The sequence below is a fragment of the Poecilia formosa genome, unplaced genomic scaffold (assembly GCF_000485575.1).
Source record: "Poecilia formosa unplaced genomic scaffold, Poecilia_formosa-5.1.2 Scaffold121, whole genome shotgun sequence".
Classification (NCBI taxonomy): Eukaryota; Metazoa; Chordata; class Actinopteri; order Cyprinodontiformes; family Poeciliidae; genus Poecilia; species Poecilia formosa.
Genome location: NW_006800060.1, coordinates 274738 through 280894, shown reverse-complemented (window position 1 = coordinate 280894; position 6157 = coordinate 274738). Strand labels below are relative to the sequence as shown.

The 6157-nt window shown below is 36.7% G+C and overlaps 1 protein-coding gene across 1 annotated transcript in view; it reads right to left on the bottom strand.

Annotated features, from left to right (window-relative positions):
• The window catches only part of cntn6 (contactin 6), a 168812-nt gene extending 163264 nt beyond the window's left edge, over positions 1 to 5548 (bottom strand). Inside the window, exon 1 of the mRNA XM_016675751.1 lies at positions 5365 to 5548. The gene's annotated coding sequence lies outside the window, so the exon portion shown is untranslated. The remainder of the gene's footprint in view (positions 1 to 5364) is intronic.
• Positions 5549 to 6157: the final 609 nt, after the last annotated feature.

Here is a 6157-nt window from a genome sequence, read left to right as displayed (position 1 = left end):
AGCTTAACAAGTACCTTGTAGGCTACCGATGTTGGTGTCTATTTTCAGCTACGTACATTCATTTTGCCCCCAAAAAAATAGGATCTCCCCCCCGTCACACGCGTCGTTTCAACCAGACAGCCATTTGTAATCCATAGGGGGGGCGCAGAAAATATTTGGAAACCACTGGGGGGGGCGCAGAAGAAAAAGTCTGGGAACCACTGGATTAGGGTATCCAAACTTTTAGTCACGCGTTACAAAATTGTCGGCCAAGAAAAAAAAATAAAAATAAATAAAAATAAAAAATAAATAAAAAAGAAAGAAAGAAAAACTCTAATCAAGTAAGTCTGGACAATAAATCGATGACATATAATGCAATAGACTTGATCAATATTAATAGATAATACATCTGATGGAACATTCAATATTCAATCAGGGTTTACCCCAGAAACCTTGCAGCCCTGGTGCTAAGGGTCGTAGGGCAGTCATTCAGCAGCCTGCACAGTTTGAGTTGAAAACATGTTTAAAGCTGACAGAAAATTTGAAAGCAAGTAATTATGTGTTACAAGAGATTTACAATACCTAAACACAAACTATAAACTCTTAAAAAAGGCAAACATGAAGATACAATTAAATTAAATATTCAATTTTTGCACTTCAGTTGTTTCATTTGAATTAAAGGGTGCAATTTTTTTATCCTTTATATGTGACTTGTCACTTTATTCGCTGAAGTTGTCAACAAGACCGCAGGACAGGGAGTGATTACAGAGAAAGAAAGAAAGAAAAAAAAGAAAACACTACTCCAACTTCAAAAGATTCACAAGTAAGATGCTATCTGTAGCACAGATAGCTTAATATGTGCTACAGATAGGACTATGAAAACAAACCAAATTATTGGTATTATAGTCCTATTTAAAGAGATATGTTTTCATAGTATCAAGCTAGCCTTTGGGCTAGCTAGGTACTATGAAAACAAACCAATAATTTGGGTATACTGAATTGCTATTGAAACATTATGAATGAAACATCAGCATTCTGATGTGCAACGATGGCACTACAGAATGTAATGCTTCAATTGTTGACTGTGTGTTCCATGACTTTATACTTTTGTTTTTATGACGTAAAGCACTTTGACATGCCTTGCTGCTGAAATGTACTATACAGATAAACTTGATTGATTTAACTGATGTAGTTTAGCTGCCTGTTTACATTCTTTTTTAAATGTTGGTATTAGTTTGTGAAGACTCTTTCATAAATAAACATTCTTAAAAGGAAAGAAAACAGTTTCTTAAAAAAACCCCGCATATTTATTTATTTTTTTACGTTCCTCCAACAACCTAGACTACAAGACAATTTTGTAATCGTCTGGTAGACTATGGAAACAACTACAGAGAAGGTGATGGATTGTAGTCATAATAAGTTTCTTTTCTTTGAGCAAAACACTTGATCTGTTAAACTATATTATACCAAAAGCACGATTTTCAATGTAGTAAATGGTGTGTGTGCGTGTGTGTCTGCGTCTGCATGTGTATGTGTGTGTCCAGGCTAAAAATGTGTAAACTCAAAAATGAACTCATCTATAAACCATGAACTCCATTTCAGTGTCCTTTTCATGCAAAGCATTTAGTCGGCAAAACTGGTCGAAAACTATAGATTTCTGATATGGAGCATCTTGCTGGACTAAAGCAATTCTTTACAAGAGTAATTTGCAATCCTGATAATGCAGGGTGTAGTGCAGGTGTAGCATGGAACAATTTAGCACGAGATAAATATCTTTTCCCAACTAATATATTTGTTTTTATTGTTGCAGTCAAAGCAATGAAAGAACTTAGTGCCTCAGTGAATTGCATTGAGGAACACAAACTACACCATTTCATAGAGACGATAACAGAATAAGTTAAGTTCCTATTGAAGCAACATCAGCAAGAGGACTAATTTAGACTTTCAAATTAAAGGTAATGATACTCTTAAAAGACTATTATCAGAGTAAGATTCAAATTGCAAATAGTCCTTTCCAAAAGAGCTTAATTTGGACTTTCAAAATAAAGCTTAGTCATTTTTCAAGATAAAAGTCTGTGTTGCAGATTAGATTTCTCTTTAGTAGTTGAAGCAAGCTTCTTATTAAAAAAGTGATTGTGTAGTTTTTCAAAATAAAGCTCAAAGACAATTTAAAATAAAAGCCTCAATGTTACATGGAACAAGTTTAAAAATTGATTCCAGATTACTGACCAATATAAATTATTGATAGAAAGTAGATTGACATTTCAGATTAAAGCTCACAGAGATTTGTCCAAAATAAATAAATAAAATGTGCTGCTTTTTTCCAATTGAAAGATCAAAAAGTTTGAATTGGAACAAACAATAAAACAATTTCTGTTCTTTACTTTGATTAATATAGATTCTTGTTTATATATTATATTCCATGACCTATATAAAAAGTCTGATTTCTTTAGGAACTTCCTAATATGTTGAAGCTTAACCTTTTCTTCCTAATCCCATCCTGTATAAAAAAAATATTGAAATAATAACCATTTAATGTGATATTTGTTATTTTAAAAAAGGTACATAAATTTAAGGATACAGTTTTGAATATAATAATTTGTTCCCAGTGTGACACTTTTATTTTAATACGCTATGAGTAGGCCTGTCGCAATAAACAATCAATTAATTGCATGACAAATTAAAACAAACTCAATTTCCATTTCCATGATTTACCGTTTTCTCTTTTCATCTAAACTGGATGATTAAAATCTTCAATCTGGTTCTTTGGTCTCAACTGGAACTTTTTTGAAAGACACTGTTGTTTACAGAGACTTCATCATTCATTTCATTTGTCGTTTCTGTTGCTTGGCTTATTTATTTTAGATATTCAACATGTCTTCCAGTTGCAGTGTTAAATGCTTATTAGAATTTAAGGTTTATTGATCCCTGATGATATGTTTCTGCATTATATTATCCAAAAAATGGTCTCAAAACAACAATATTAGCATTCATCACAATAACTTCTGGGACAATTTATTGTTCAGCAAAATTTGTTTTGGTGACAGGCCTGGTTATCGGTTAATCACAAAGAAAGTCATCAGTAAAAAGCAACAAAAGCATGTCACAGCACGCACAAACTTCTAGTCTGGCTTGTAGCCAAGAGAATATTTTTTATTTGGAGTGACAGACAGATGCCTGAGCAGCAAAGTGGCATTCATCAAGGATTCTGCACCCCAAAAAAACACAGAGACTAGCCCACCATCATCCCCCTGAAGCTGGAAGAACTGCCAAATCCCAGACATGCGAGGAGCTGGCTCACACAGCACTCCAGTATCACACAGCCTGACCCTGGCAGACAACAGTCGGCTCTGGGTGTTAAACCACCCCGACCTCTCCATACATCACTGTTATCTCCATCACCCCTGTGAAGATTAGCCCTCAGCCAGAAGTTACCTTCCTGCTCATACTGCCACTAGTGAGCAAAAACCCAGAGAACCCTGGCAGCACAAGGTGATGACTCAAAAATAACAAGAGAATGTGTTGAGGTGCGCACGAACACGTACATCAGCTGAATTCAGTACACTTGAAAATGTGATGTTCTCCTCAAAGCTGCAGCTTTTCCTCAGAATACACTTAAAACCTGGTACTGAAACCCACCTGGACTGTTTGTTACCCACAAACAGAAATGTGCAACACTGCATGTTTTGGTATTGATCCGATACCAAGTAAATCCAAAGCCTGTAACATCGATACTTAATAGGAATGAAGTTTGACTTTTAGGCATTTTTGTGTTTGTTCCTTTGAATTAATTTGTTAAAACCAAGGACAGAATTGAGACAAAGTTTAGAGGTGTCTACAAAATACTTCCAATAACATATAACTTGACAAACAGAAAAAAATAAGCACTAAACAAATGTGTGCATTTTTTAATATAAAAAAAAATGTGCAAAAAAAAAAAATCACTAGAGAGCACATCAAAACTAAATCCTTTCTGAGGTATATTTGAGAAACTGCGATACAAAAATAAAATGTCAGGAGGGAATGTGAAGACACAGTATCGATCTTACTATGCTAGCTTTAACCGATACCAACTCAGTCCTGATATTACTGATATTTTGAATGGACTCGCCCACCTCTACCCACAAAACTGCTTTATCCCGAATTGTAGGTTTGAGTCAAAAGTTGGATAGTTTTAACCAGGAGTGGACCAGATATCAGCATCAAGGTGCAACAAGGTTTCTGATTAAAAAGGCTAAAAAATGTTCACCATGTTTCCATGGCGTTATGTCCTTCCAGTGAGATGCCAGAGAAAGCACCAGAGTCAGCTGGGGCTCCTCCAGCTTTAATAAGCATGAGATAACAGTGGTAACCCTCCTTCAAGTGCATAAAATCCCATGCTGGCGTTAGATAAAAATGATGGGAAATGTTAATTTTCAATTTAATCAAAAATAAATGCATACTTTTTTTTTTAAACCATTTTCAGACGTGTTGTTTCTGTGTTGCATTGTCCTCTGTGTTTTTAAATGACGTGGGGGGTTGGTTACTCCTGTCTTCACCTGCTAATGTTATTTGATGAGGACAAGATGGGCCCCTTTCGTTGGCCCCCCCTTAGAGTAATCACTGGGGCTCCACTGCTTGACGAACTTATTAAGTCAGTGCTTTAAAAAAATTAAGCCACAAAATGTCATATTAATCATCATTTCTGCAGAGTCGGTGACAGAGAAGTGTGATTACTGAACTCTGTTTGAGGGGACTTCATTTGAAGGAAACCTACTAATGGCATATATATTACCTGCCTGGGTGGGATGAATGGGGTGGAGGAGGTGAGTGTCTTGGCAATTTGCCCTCCAGTTCTATTGTGTAATAGCAGAAAAAGCAGCAGAGATAGAGAAAAAAGAAACACTAGGTGAGAGCTTTCTGTCACGTTTCAGGGTCTGGACACCAGAGAGAAGAACCAAAGCAAAAATAAAATCTCTCTTTTCAACACCTGGAGCTATAACTCTATTTCAAATCAACCCAAAGGTAAAATGAAGCGGAATATTCATGCTTTCTTTAAGAAATTATTCACATCGTGAGCCTTCGTCCGCTCCACCAGCACATCTTCACAACTGTCCACTAAGGCAATATAGTGAAGCACTACGTGGACAACCGAATGTAAAACCCCATTTTCCCCTCCAGCCGTGAGGGAACGCGCTCAGGATGCTGATGTTATCCAGCCCTGCTGCCGTATCAGATCAGATGTTTTTAAAACAGCAGCCAGAAGCAGCAAAACGGACCAAAGCACCAGAGAGAAGCAGTACAGCCGCTTACCAAGAGCAGGTAACATCCAGGATGTCACACTAAAACTGCCGAACGGTTCGCCTGTAACTGGAACGCTACAGTCAAGTTAGACGGATGTCTTACCTGTTCCGGAAAGGAGACAGACACCGCAGCGACGATGTGCGCCGAGCCGCGCTGTCTGCACAGTGGCTGAGAGAGGACCGCAAGACGTCCCGACAGTGAACTACTAAAGTGCCAATGTTTTTTTTTTTTTTTTTTTTTTTTTTCCCCCACACCAAGAAAGGACAGGCAGATTCAGACCACTCCCCTCTTATCAAACTATTGTCAGCTGTTTCATGCAATCAGCTGTGTCTCCATGGATTAATAGAGGGTGGGCTTAAAGTTTAATCTAATGTGAATCTGAGACGCAGTTCATAAAAGAGAGAAAACATGAGCTCAGTTCCTGCGTGATACACCGTAAATATGATTTAAAAAAATGAAATAAGGGTGGAGTTTCACCTTCCTGTACCAAATCATCCCAAACAGTCCAATCCACACAAGTTAGAGTGATGACATTTCAAAAATAAATTTGCTTAATGGAAACAGTTCAATTTGGAAAAAAGAAAATAAAAAGAAATTAAGAAAGAAAGTAAACTGGCGTTTTTCAATATAAAGTTTTGGCGTTAGGGTGAGGCGGTGAGGCTGTATCAACATTAGTTGACTTGCAACACCCAGTGTATGTTCAACAACTTTGCCACTGGCGGAAATGACGAAGACGAGAGGAACTGGTAAGAGGATAATTGCGTAGCCTTTTTTAAATGATATTGCGTAAACAAACTGTGATTTTAATTGCATTTCTTGTTTAATGAAAACTCCGTAATTGCAAAATTGTTTTTTTTACTTAAGCAGAATATTAAAGTTTTGAACACATTTGTAA